The sequence below is a fragment of the Monodelphis domestica genome, chromosome 8 (genome assembly GCF_027887165.1).
Source record: "Monodelphis domestica isolate mMonDom1 chromosome 8, mMonDom1.pri, whole genome shotgun sequence".
Lineage (NCBI taxonomy): Eukaryota > Metazoa > Chordata > Mammalia > Didelphimorphia > Didelphidae > Monodelphis > Monodelphis domestica.
The window spans coordinates 198,576,280-198,589,947 of NC_077234.1; the positions used below are offsets into that span (position 1 = coordinate 198,576,280).

Genomic DNA, 13,668 nt, shown 5'->3' on the forward strand with positions numbered 1-13,668 from the left:
TCAGCAGGCCTCTTTTACTCATTTCCTTGACCCTTCTTTGAATTTTCTTGAATTCTAGGTGTAAGGTTAGATTATTTCTTTATCATAAAGAAAATACCAACTTTTTTTTAATGTGAATTAGCTCAAACAAAACCCAAACTAATGATATATTGCTTTCTTATTGAATAAAGAAACTCTCCCTTCTCTATCATAGTAACTCTTATTTCTGTGCCATAAAGTATAATTAAGGAATATATGTCATATACAAATGAAAGCAATCATAAAGCAAATGTTTGGCTGTGACCCATCCTACCAAGATGAACCTCCAAGTCCTGACTGTCACAAAAGACAAGTTTCCTTCACTTGACTGGAAAGTTTCCCAGATCACCCAGTTGAGTCCATATTGTAATAAACATCTCTTTTGAATCTTCCTTGTGTTTTCATTCACATGAGACTTTGTTTCTGTCATGCAGAAAACAAACTAGATCTTTTCTTTAGCTTTGTTCTCTTTTAAGGAATCCTGCTGAACTCTCTTCTCTCCAGTGTAATACACCACACTGACCAGATTCTCACAAACTCTAAACAAATTTTGCTTGAGAATCTATCACTTGTAAGTTCAGGGAAGGAAGAACTTTCACCTCTCTCTCTTCTCTTCCATGCATCCATGCTCTCAACTTGAACACAGACTTTCTCCATGATTTCATAGGGAGTTGTATTCCATAATGATAATAGACCTGGAGGCTTATTGCCCAATTTATGAGCATTTATAGTAAAGAGAGAGAGTTTGACAGAGAGAGAGAGTTCTCAGCCTTTTAGATCTCATTCCCCATTCAGCTAGCTCAGGCTTGGCTTGCCAGAAATCAAGAGATCAGGAAAGCTCAGAGAGAAACCCCCAGCTCAGAGAGCCAGTCAGTTCCATAGGGGAGGTACAAAAGGCTCCTCTCCTTCCCTCTCTTGAGGTTTCCATTCCCTGGCTTCTTCGTTCCTTCCACTATATGCTAGTTCTGTCTCATTGATCCACAGGACACTCACCCTGACATGGGCTGCCTCGAGCCACAGTGGCAGGGCATCAGACATGTGACTGTGTCATCTACATCCCACTGCTGTCCCCTAGATGTGTTTCTTCACACACTAGATAGAAACTCCTCAGCATTGCTGTGAAGGGTCATGGAGCTGCTTTGTGCAAACCTCCATTTGTCTCCTAAAGATATCTAGTGCTTACTGACACTGACAAAGGGTGGGACCTTTGGGCCCCTCCCTTCTCTGTGTGTCATTTTCCTCCTGTAATTGACCAGAGGTTAGCTCTTCATTCTGAGGTGACTTTCAGCCCCTATCCTTTGACTTGGGCTGCTCTAGGAGGTGGTGACTTTCAAAGATGTGGCTGTGGACTTCACCAGGGAGGAGTGGTGTCTCTTGGCCCCTTCCCAGAAGGAGCTGTACAAGGAGGTGATGCTGGAGAATGCCTGGAACCTGCTCTCTGTGGGTAAGGAGCCCTCTCCCTGGAGTCTGCCATCCAAGGGAATATCACCCTCATCATCAGGCAGGGTTGAGAGCAGTTTTATGTCATGAGGAAGGGACAAAGACTGGTATGCAGAATCCCAGAGCCAAGTCCCACCTGCTGCATAGTTCCCCCCATTAAAGGACTTTTCATCGTGTAGTTGGACTCTGGGGGCTCCCTTTGGTACTCCTGCAGTCTGAGATTAAATGCATATTGGGGAATCTCAGACGTGGAAATAATCTCAGAGCTGATTCCATCTTGACTCTGCATGACCCAGAATTGTGTCTCCCAAACCCATATGGGAAACCTTCGGGCGGGTTTTCCTTCCACTCTCTACCTCTCTAGGGTAGATCTCCTATTGGGAATATTTTTCTCTTTAACTAGCATAAACTCATAGCTCAGAGATCCTAGGAGTCCCCAGAAGAGCAGTGTTGTCCTTAGTCTTCCTCTTATTACCCTAATCCTCCAGTAGAACCTATCAGACAGTGAGGGAAGGGAAGAAGCATTTATAACAGCCTGCTGTTAGGCAGGTGCTTTACGGAGGGTTTTCTCTTTAACATTATGACCCTTCTTCTTTCTCACCTTCATCTTCTTAATTCAGTGACACAATTATCCCCATTTTACAGATGAGGAAATAGAGATTTGAGTTAGTGGTTGTTCTGAGGCACCCACATAGTTGTCTGTGGCCAGATTTAAACTCAGGCTTTCCTTCCTCTCAGTTCAGGTCCCTGCCTGCTCCCCTTCTAGCTTCCTCTCAATTCCAGATAGAAGAAAGTATGGCCTGAGTCCAGCCTTCTCTGAAGAAAATGCCCCAGAACCAAAGGTTCTGGTTCCAGATTGATTCCCTGCCATTCTCCCTGCTCTTCTCCCTACACTAAATGCTGTGGAGACTCCTCAAGGAGGCCATGGAAGCCTCTCTCAGCCACTGCTTGCACTCCTGTGTCATTGTTAAGATGAATGAATTGGCTGAGAGACAGCATCAGGCCCAACTAGACTTCTTGAGTTCCCCAGGAGCAGAGGTAGTCTCTCCAAGAGAACAGTCCACAAGATGGAGGAGCAGGCAGGGCAGGGGGACAAAAGCCGATCCCTTGAGGTTCCTGTTTCTGGAGCTTCAGATTGACCCAGAACACTGACCCTTGGACCCAGTTTGGGAGTTTAGGAGTTTCTGCCAGAATGAACCAGAACAGGATGGGGCAGGATGCTGTTTCTCATTCTAGTTCCCCTAGCAGGGTAACAGGCACATCCTACCCTGGATTTCTGCATCATAGACACTGAGAAGGGAGAGCAGACTCCTGTGGGAACCCCATGGAGAGATTCTATGAGTGGAATCTCTGGACTCCCCCACCTTTCTTTAATGATTATTCAATGATGAGCTTTTCTCCATCTTCCTTCCTGTCTGATTTCCCATGCCCAGGACTTCCAGAATCGCCAGAAGATATGATCTCTTATTTGAAGCAGAGGGAAGCCCAGTGGATGCTGGAGCAAGAAGGCCTGAGGAGCTGCTGCCTAGGTGAGTGACATAAAAAGAGGTGTGGGAGAGCTGGAGTGACCAGCAGTTTGTGTGTGCTCTGGTGAAGCCAGGTCTACATTTGGAAACAGGAGGACCTGACTTTGAATCCTTTTTCAAAAGTTTTAGCAGGGGCTTCCTGGGCAAATCACTGAACCCCTGTGCCTCAGTTTCTCCATATGTAAGATGAGACTGTTATACTCTATTTCCAGCCAGCTCCCTTCAGGGAATCGGTCTGTGACTTTCTTAAGAGATCAGTGTTTGAGACTGAAGGGTCGTGGAAGTCTCCTGCAGGTGCCAGAAGGGCTGAACTTATCCCCTCTGAGCTCTTTAGTATCCAGAAACATGTACAATTTTTTGCTTTGTGCCAGGTCTTGTGCCAAATTATAGGGGACATAAAGAGCTGCAGTGGACATCCTCTGCCCTCATGGAGCTCTCTGCTGGAACATACAGCATTTCAACAGTTCTGTAGAAACCCTCTAGATCCCAGTTCCCCTCCAAGAGAGGAAAAGCTCTGAAGAAAAGGAACTCTTAAGAGAGATCTAATGTGAGGAGGTGGCAATCAAAGACAATCAATGAAAGAAGGACATAACCAAAATTCTAAAGATAAAAATAAAAGTCACTCTTTGCATGGGGCATAGTAATGTGTCACACACTATAAATATTATCTCATGTGATCCTCATAGGAGCCCCAGGTGTTCCTTGATACATGGACATAAGTCCATGTTATCAAGTTGAGGGGCCTGAGATAGACAGAACTCCTGTGAATTTCCCAGGGTTAAAAGTCCTAGCAAGTTTCTGAGGTAGAATTAGAATGCACTACCCCACCTGTATGGGGATTTTTAAGAAGAATATCATGAAAATTTCTGATTATATGTGTGGTGGGAAATAGGAAAGAGAATTCTACATCCTCTCTTGCTGAGGGATGAAAAATTTTTCCTTACTTTTAGCTCTCTAACCAGTGAAGAAAATTAATTGCTACATACCTTGCAAAAGCTTTGCTTTTTCATTGACTCATGACAAGAAGTATATTAAATGATGAATATGGTTGGAGATCAATGGCATATATTGCGTTGTGTTTTGTTTTTTCTTTTAAACAAAGTTTCTCTAGAAATTCACTTGGTAAGGGTGGAATTTCATTTTTTATACTACTGGGAAATTGGCTCCATTCTTACTGAAATTTCTGAATGACTAGCCCGAGTTACCAAACTTTTCTTTTAAGAAACCCCAAGATTGAAGAATGATGACATAAATATAGATAAGTTTAAATTGGAAAACAACCACATCATTGCAGTGAGTGGCCATTGAAGGACTGTTTTTGTAAAGATTGTGTTCAGTGATGGTTTCATAACAGCCTCTACTCTGCATGTTTAGTGACCAGGGTTTGCAAAGACTGCTATTTCTGCTGCAAAAATGCAAACCTAGACAACATCTTGGTCTCATGGTTACAGATTTGATGAGATGCAATTACAGAATAAAGGAATGGGACAACTTCTCATGTTGTAATAGCATTGAGAGTCTGTGCATGCCTGTGAACATGAATGACCAACCTTCCTGGAAGTTTGGAAATAATTTGATGTCAAGTTGAGAAACTAAAAGAATATGTTACACTTGGTAGCAATCAGAGTTTGAGGTTATCATTGAATGTACCCCAAAAGCATCATATTCGTGGTTAGGATCTTTTGGAATCATTGCAGGGGGGAAATAAAACTCCATTTATGTTTGGAATTCTTGTTGTCCAATAGGAAAAATATTGTTTTGACAAAATTGTGTGTCTAGCTCAAGTTTGTTGGAACAGTATCTCATATCTCTAAAGGGTTTATAAACCAATGAATGTGGGAAGAGCACAAAAGAACTAATATGGAAGCTTGTAGCTTATTTTATTTACTAAAATGATGGACTCAGAGTTACGGTTTGAAACCTATTTTTAAACAGGGGCAATGCCATGTCTTTGTTTCAATTGTATTCAGAAGAAGAACTTTATGGTAGTGAAATAAGACATTTAAAATAAAAGCAATAGCTATTATCAAGAAGTAGGCAATGAAAGAAAATCTTTTATGCCTTGAATAAATATAAAAGAGTGGATTTTCTTCTTTTGATGTCAGATATTGTAAGAAAAAATAAGTAAAACAAATCACAAAGGAAATTATATGAGGATTACAAATAAGCTAGATGATGAAATTATTTGAATATTTAGGATAATATACGAATCCCATGTTAGCATAACTATGAAGATAGGATTGATTATGACGAAAGCAAAAGGGAAAGATTGAATGTGCATTGTCTAGTAAGGTGGAGAGGGCATACCCAGTCACAAGATTAAATTTCAGCTGCCAGGATTTGGGTAAAGTCCCTCCACCACCATTCTGAGGTCATGATCTGAGATAGGGATGTAATAATGCTAGGATGGCCAAAATCGCAGGTTTGTTATGAAGAGCCAATGTGATCATGTGGGAGGCTCTTTGTTCATTAAATTGTTGTTTAGCTTTGAGGTAAGGATGTTTTCTTTTTTTAAATTTTTTAGTCAATTTAAAACATTATTCCTTGGTTATAAGAATCATATTCTTTTCCTTTCTTCCCTCCCCACACCCTTCCCGTAGCCGACATGCAATTCCACTGGATAGTACATGTGTCCTTGATCAGAACCTATTTTCATGTTGTTGATGTTTGCACTAGAATGTTCATTTAGACTATATCCCCAATCTCATCCCCTGGAAACATGTAATCAAGCAGTTATTTTTCTTCTGTTTTTCTACTCTCATAGTTTTTCCTCTGAATGTGGATAGTGTTCTTTCTAGTAGATCCCTCCGAGTTGTTCGGGATCACTGCATTGCCACTAATGGAGAAGTCCATGTCTTTTTCTTTATTATCTCTTTGGGGTACAAACCCAGCAGTGCTATGGCTGGATCAAAGGGCAGGCAGTCTTTTAGTGCCCTTTGGGCATAGTTCCAAATTGCCCTCCAGAATGGTTGGATCAATTCACAACTCCACCAGCAATGCATTAATGGTGTTTTCAGGGGAGGGATTGTGACCATTTAAGTTGGAGGACTTTTCTTCTTATCTGGGGGAATAGGATATAAAACAGTTTATATTCTGACAGTGGAGGAAAGATGATATGTTATTTATGTGTATTCGTGTGACTATAAATGTGTTTTACTGTTTGTTTGGGTTTTTTTGGAAGGTGAGATCAGACCTGATATGAATGTGACTCCAACAGAAGGGAGCTTTTCTGTGGAAGAAACTGAGAAACAAAAATTCATGAGTGATGGTCTGGATCACTTAGCTTGGAGAGAATTGTGTGTTGATTTTCAAAATTCATCCTTTCGTGAATATCAAAGAATGAAATCTGAGGAAAAGTCTCATGAATGTAATCAGTGTGGAAAGACTTTCACGCACAGGGCCAATCTTGCTGGACATCAGAGAATCCACACTGGGGAGAAACCTTATGAATGCAAGCAATGTGGAAACACATTCAGTGAAAGCTCCAGTCTTGTTGTACATCAGAGAATCCACACTGGGGTGAAACCTTATGAATGCCAACAATGTGGAAAGATATTCAGTCGGAGCTCCAGTCTTGCTGTACATCAGAGAATACATACTGGGGAGGAACCTTATGAATGCCAACAATGTGGAAAGACATTCAGACAAAGCTCCAGGCTTGCTGTACATCAGAGAATCCACACTGGGGAGAAACCTTATGAATGCAAGCAATGTGGAAAGACATTCAGTCGGAGCTCCAGTCTTGCTGTACATCAGAGAATCCACACTGGGGTGAAACCTTATGAATGCAAGCAATGTGGAAAGACATTCAGTCACAGCTCCAGTCTTGCTGTACATCAGAGAATCCACACTGGGGAGATACCTTATGAATGCAAACAATGTGGAAAGACATTCAGTCACAGCTCCAGTCTTGCTGTACATCAGAGAATCCACACTGGGGAGAAACCTTATGAATGCAAGCAATGTGGAAAGACATTCAGTCACAGCTCTAGTTTTACTGTACATCAGAGAATCCACACAGGAGAGAAACCTTATGAATGCAAGCAATGTGGAAAGACGTTCAATCAGAGCTCTATTCTTTCTTTACATCAGAGAATCCACACTGGGGAGAAACCTTATGAGTGCAAGCAATGTGGAAAGACATTCAGTTGGAGCTCCCAACTTGCTGTACATCAGAGAATCCACACTGGAGAGAAACCATACGAATGCAAGCAATGTGGAAAAACATTCAGTCAAAGCTCCAGGCTTGCTGTACATCAGAGAATCCACACTGGGGAGAAACCTTATGAATGCAAACAATGTGGAAAGACATTCAATCAGGGCTCCAATCTTGCTGTACATCAGAGAATCCACACTGGGGAGAAACCTTATGAATGCTAGCATTGTGGAAAGACATTCAATTGGAGCTCCCAACTTGCTCTGCATAAGAGAAATCATAGATTTTCATATCAAACCCTCAACTTGTTCTAAAATTAGGTGCATATGGGCATATGGTTTGTATCTCAATTGTCACATCACAAATAAAATAAGGGAGCACATTATAGTTCAACTTTTAAGTCAGTTTATTCGTATAGGAGGGATTTGTGACCAAATTGGAAATAAAAAAACATTGTGGGTTATAACATAGGTCAATTTTAGTATGGCAAATTCAAAATTGTTTCTACAAAGCCAATACAACCAAAGTTAAAAAGCAGAAGCAGTTATTTAAGTGTTACTATATTACAATTTATTTTTATAGTACTATCCAATATAGATTCACAATTTTTTTCTTGCCCATTTCTTCCATTTATTATTGCAGCAGACAAATGATCTGGTGGTGTGGCACTCTTACCATGGCCTCTACTAATTCTCCACTAGTAACAGACAGCAAGCCCTTTCTTGGAGTGACATGAATCACGTTTTACTCTGGGTAAGAAACAATTGCTGTTTCTGGTCTCACAGGAATCACACACCCAAATAAAGTGAAGGATTCAAAAAGGGAGAGAGGAAGGGTGCCTCAGAAAGAAAACATAAAAGGGACAATGGAGCAGACGGACTGCCCATCCCCAATAGGAAAGACAGGAGGGAGGATGCTGAAAGGGCTCCCTACCCACAAGGCTGGCCCTGGCAGACCTATATTTCCCAGAACTAAAACCACATCATGAGTGGATGTGTAGAAGCTGGTTACAGTGAAAGAGATGCTTAAGCTTTGTTTTGCAACAAGTGGCTGGATGAGGGTCAAGAGCACAGAGCTTCGAAGAAAAGTTGTTGGACAGGTAGGCCAAAGGAACTATTTTCTGAAAGGGGTGATGAATTGTTCTAGTCAATACTGTGTATATATATGTACATATGTATATGAACATATACATATATATACATGTGTGTATATGTACATATATATTTTTTTGGTTAGGAAAAATTTCAAATGCTGCAAAAGTAGGAGGAAATGAGGGGAAAATACTTGAGCAGCTCTGTAAAATATCAGTGGTTCAAGAGTCTGAACAGCAGATGAAAGTTAAAGGGAACATGGACAAAAAAATACAAATACATGACCTGAAAAGATCTAAATTCGTGTACACACATGTAGGTGAACATACATCCACACACACCAAAATGAATGCCCCAAAGAGAGCAGATATTTCTGTATTTGCCCTCATTGGCATTTCCATGGCAAATCTCAACATGCCCAGGCAAAAGCAAAGCTATTTTTCCCTTTGAAAGAACACAAGTTTCAAGGGGAAGCTCTCCTTGTGATCTTCAAAGACAACACAGCTCCTGGCTTCACCTGTCATGTTCATTTGGCTCCAGGCTGGGAGTCATGCTCCCCACTTCTAGAGTTTGAATCATTCCTAAATCTCCTTAGGCACACCTGATTTTTCCAAGAATGGGAATGCGCAACACACACACACACACACACACACACACACACACACACAATCTCTATTTCATTTGTTTTGCTCTAATGAAACTTTAGGATGATAAAAAAAATAATAATAAAAGGAAAGTTTCCCCAAACTAGTGGTGATTGGGGATTCTGGAGAGGAAGAAACTATTCTAAGCCCAATGGGGAAATGCCTGGCACTCTTGTAGGTTTCTTCCAAGACCAGTTGGTTAAGGGTCCCTACCTTGCCCCATCTCCCCCCAGCCCAGGCTTTCTGAGAGGCCCTCATTTTAAAGGCACTGCTAATCTTTGCTCCCAAGAGCTAAGTGAATCAGTGTAACTTCAAGGCTGCTGCAGGGTTCTAATCCGAGTGCTGATTTGGGCCTTGGGGACTCATTCTACTTTTCCTTCTGGAGTTGAGAGGTCACTCAAACTTCTCAGCAAATGAACAGAACAAGGATCTGGTCCATCTTAACACTTGATAACTGTAGCTTTTCAAGGGCTTCATCTGGGCATCATGCAGACTGGCAGGTATTACCAGAGTGGGCACGGAGCACCAAGGACTACCGGAAAGGTGCTCTCCTGGCCAGTGGTGTAGCAGTTAAATTAGTTTCTCTACTAAAAGTATTATATTTTATGGAGTTTATTAAGATTATTAGAAATCAAGGAAATAAGAAAATACAAAATAAGAAAAGCACATGCCTAGGGCTGAATAGCCCATTCACAGCCACTTACTCTACATCTTGCATGCCAGGTAGAGAGACACATGTGCTTAGAAGCGGAAGAAGAGACTCTTAGGAGGCAGAGAGCCCTTTAAGTAAAAATTCTGTTCTCACATTCAGGTGAGAACTCAGGTGAGATTATAGGGAATTCTTGGAAGTACCAATGACTTCTGGGGATTGAAGTTTGGGGTGCAAATCTCCATTTTTACAGGAGCAAACAGTGATCCTTCCATAGCACACCTTAAAAATCCTGCCAGATCTGGCTTTCCAAAGTCCTCTCCCTCCCTCCCTACTCAATAAGGGGAGAGTATGCCCCTGGATAGCCAGTCCGCTCTCTCAGGGTCTCCTGCTACCCCAAGGAAGCCTGACACCCAGAGCTCAAGATGGGGCCTAACTCCTGAGAAAAGGGGCCTTGTGCCTCTGTAAAATGGGAGCAGACACCATGTTAAAGGTTGTACTGTATGCAGCCACACTGCGGAAGAAGGAAGCATTGGGAAGAGAGAGGGCAGGCCTGGAGGCTGCCAGGAGGCCATGTGGAGTCCTGGACAATCACCAACATATCATCAACACGTTTAAAGGACAGAGGTGAGGATGAGGGAGAATAGGGGAGAGAAAACCCAAAATGTCTCAATTTAAAGGTAGCGCCAGAAAGGAGCACTTACAGATAAGTGTGGTGACTCTCTCCAACAGAAATTCTTCCCAGATGCACAGAGATTCATAAAACTGATAAACTCCCCATCAACCACTCTGGCATATACATGTGTTCACAATACCCTTTGTGAAGTGTAACAAGGAAGCAAGAGAGGGCCCAGAAGGCATGTGGACAATGGCACACACAGCAAATGAAAGGTTCAGCTCTCCCCAGAACCCCCATTTAAAAAAAAAGTCTGTCTATTACAAAGTCATCTTTTCTGTCTTTCTGCTTTTTAAAGTTAGTGATGCCGGAGGGCGTCTAGTGGAATCCTTCCTCCAAGGATGAGTGCAAAAGGGGAGCCCATGGATCGGGGATGTCCATTCCTTCAGTGAACAGATGGAGGGAACTGCTGGAGGCCTCCCATCCATTTCAGACAGACAGACACACACATATAGAAAAGGATTATTGCCAGCTTGTACTTTCACAATGTGATTTTTGTATTTCGAAAACTTTAATTGTCCTTGATGCTGTCGGTGTGTGTTTTGTATTCCATTCCATTTGGGAGGTAGGTTAAGCACTCGACGTAGCATGTCCCAGATATGGTCTGTGGCATATCTTGGTCACTGGCAGTCTTGTTCCATATTGAAATAATGTCCTCCTGGAAATGGACAGAGATGATTGCCCCACAGATCTCTTCGCCCACCATGAACTCTTCCCCCAACATGGCACGTATCAGATTCTCCCAGCACCAGGAAGCTAAACCCTTATGGAGCGGAATAATCCATTTACCACCATTTTTATTAGCATCATCCTCCCACATGGATTTGATTCCCTCTTTGAAGAGATGGAAATCACTGTGGCCTGTCAGGTCCCCGGGACGTGCCATGTGGCTATAAAACCTCCAGAACTGCTCCACGGATCTACTTAATATTCTGTTCATAGCTCTGTGAGCTGGTCGGCTGGCCGGGTGTCCTCTGGGAATACTAGAAAGTGTAGTTGTACTGCAGTGGGTGTTCTGTGGGCCCAGGGACAACAGCCTTCCTCTTGCTGCTGCTCTGACTTCAGCCTCGATCATTTCTTTCCTTCTCGCTGTCTTTCTGTGCATTGTTCTCTTCATTCTGGTCATGGTCAAACTTGTTCATCCTCTCATCGCTGCCGTCGTCTCACTCACTGACTTCCACCAAGTCCTAGGTTCACAATTTTAAGTGGCAAAATATAGAATGTTTTCTCAAGATGCTTTCTGTCAGCTCCTCAAAGGATAAGCATCTTTAGTATTAGTCTGCTGCCCAGGCTTTGTTGCAATCTTTCTTAGTGGGCGATTCTGACTCTTTGGGATGAAGGAGGAAAAGAGGCAGCTCTTGAAGAGATGAGCAAAGTAGAGCCGCAGAGATGATCGTGTTGGGAGTTAGTGATAAAAATCTTCACAAATTTAGGTTTAGTGTTAGAAACCAGTAGAAATTTAGGGTTAGGGTAAGAAATCTGCACAAATTTAGGGTTAGAGTCTCTCCTAGAAGGCAAATGCATGCTCTGCCCTCAGCCTTATTTCTGTCTCTTGCCTTTATTTCTCAAGAGTCAACAGTAGCTGTTTAAACCTGAGCAGACTCAATCCTTAAGATCCCAGAGGCTTCTTTTTCAGATCTTATCTCCCTAAATTGAGGTGGTGTCCAAGGACTGGACAAAGCCTTAGCCCCAGAGAGCAGGAAGGGGCCTTGAGCTGATTTAAGCAGAGCTTAGCCTTGGATCACTTCTGAGGAAATCAGCAGTCTGCAAGCCTACTCATATGCTCTAGGTCAATGGAGAGAAGGAAAATCAGGAAACCAGCTCCCTGGCTCCATTCTACATTTAGGCTCTTTAATCTCAACTGGGACCTCAACATGGCATGGCAATCCTGTGACATCTCCCTAAAGGATTCCCTTTACTCCCAAACACAGCAGGCCTCCAAACATTTCTCTGGTCTCCAGCTTTCCTTTAAGACTTCACTTCCTGCCCACACCCTCTGAGCTGAGAACTTGGCCTCATATTTCACTGAACAAAAGCTGGACCTCTGCAGGGCTCTTATCTTCCAGATCTCACCCAGCTCAGCTGCCTCCTTTTCTTCTCTGGTCTCACCATCAGAGCAAATGGTCATTCTCCTAGCTAAAGAAAACCTCTTTCCATGTGCAAAGAAACCCATCTCATCCCTCATTTAAGTCCAATGTATTTCTCCCTCCAGTACCCTCATCATTCTTTCATTTTTAGCCTTTCACTAATGACTTCCTTTGGGAACCAACAAATCATTCTTCCCCAATCTTCTAAATGCTCTCAGTTGATCTCTTCATCCCTCTGAGATACTATCCAATGCCTGCCCTTGGGTTCAGGGCAAAAGCAGAAATGGCCATTTGCAGTGAGTTGTTCCAGTGCCTTTCCCTTGTTCTCTCTATCCTTTCCCCAAGAATTCTCAGTCTGGCTCTCCTGAAGCCCCAGGCTACCTCCCTGCATTAGACCTCTCTAGTGTTCCTTCCCTTCAGAGCCTTCCCTCTTGGGATTGGTTGCCTTGGAGCTGGCATCTAGAGGGTTTCTACAGAACTGTCAGCATGCTATCTGTTCCAGCAGAGGGTGAGCCCCATGAGGGGCATTTCAGCCCTTTATCTACCCTGAAGTTTAGCCCAGTACTTGCATATAGCAAGCCCTCATATATGTTTCTGAATAACAAAGTTCAGAGGGGATAACCTCGGCCCTCCTGGCACCTGCAGGAGACTTCTAGACCTCTCAGTCCCAAACACTGACCTCTTAAGAAAGTCAGAGAGCAATCCCCTGAAGGGAGTTGGTAGGAAATGGAGTCCAACAGCCTCTTCTTACAAATGAGGAAACTGGAACTCAGGGGTTCAGTGATTTGCTCAGGAAACCCCTGCTAAAACCTTTGAAAAAGGATTCCAAGTTGGGGCCTCCTGTCTCCAAATCTAGTCTTGGTTTCACTAGAGCACCTAGAAGCCTCTAGTCACCCCAAGTCTCCTACACTTCTGAAATTTCTCCTCCCTCACCTTGGCAGCAGCTCCTCATGCCTTCTTCCTCCAGTATCCATGGGGCTTCCATCTACCTCAAAGAAGATAGCACATCCTCATTGGGAGCTGGAAGCCCTGGTCAGGGAGGAGGATGGAAAGGAGCTCATCACTGTGTTCTCTTTAGGGAAAGTGGGGGAGTACAGTGATTTCATTCAGAGAATCTTTCCTTGGGGTTCCCACAGGAGTCTGCCCTCACCCCTCAGTGTCTATCATTCAGGAACCTAGGGTATGATGTGCTTGTTACTTACCGGGGGATCTGAAATGACCAATGCCCCCTCTCTGTTCCTATTCTGGTCCATTCTGGCAGAAACTCCTAATCTCCCAAACTTGGTCCAAGAGTCAATGTTTTTGGTCAGTCTAATGCCCCAGACACAAGAGACCTCAAGGGGATTGATCTTTGTCCCATGTCCCTGCCTACTCCTCCTTC

At 43.1% G+C, this 13,668-nt stretch overlaps 1 long non-coding RNA gene and 2 pseudogenes across 1 annotated transcript in view; 1 reads left to right on the forward strand and 2 right to left on the reverse strand.

Moving 5' to 3' along the window:
* Positions 1–7,533, forward strand: part of LOC100017315 (zinc finger protein 850-like) — a 72,617-nt pseudogene extending 65,084 nt beyond the window's left edge.
* The window catches only part of LOC130455846 (uncharacterized), a 41,250-nt gene that overhangs the window by 7,977 nt on the left and 19,605 nt on the right, over positions 1–13,668 (reverse strand). The gene's annotated exons all lie outside the window — the stretch shown is intronic.
* Positions 7,438–13,045, reverse strand: LOC100017272 (eukaryotic translation initiation factor 4E type 2-like; annotated as a pseudogene).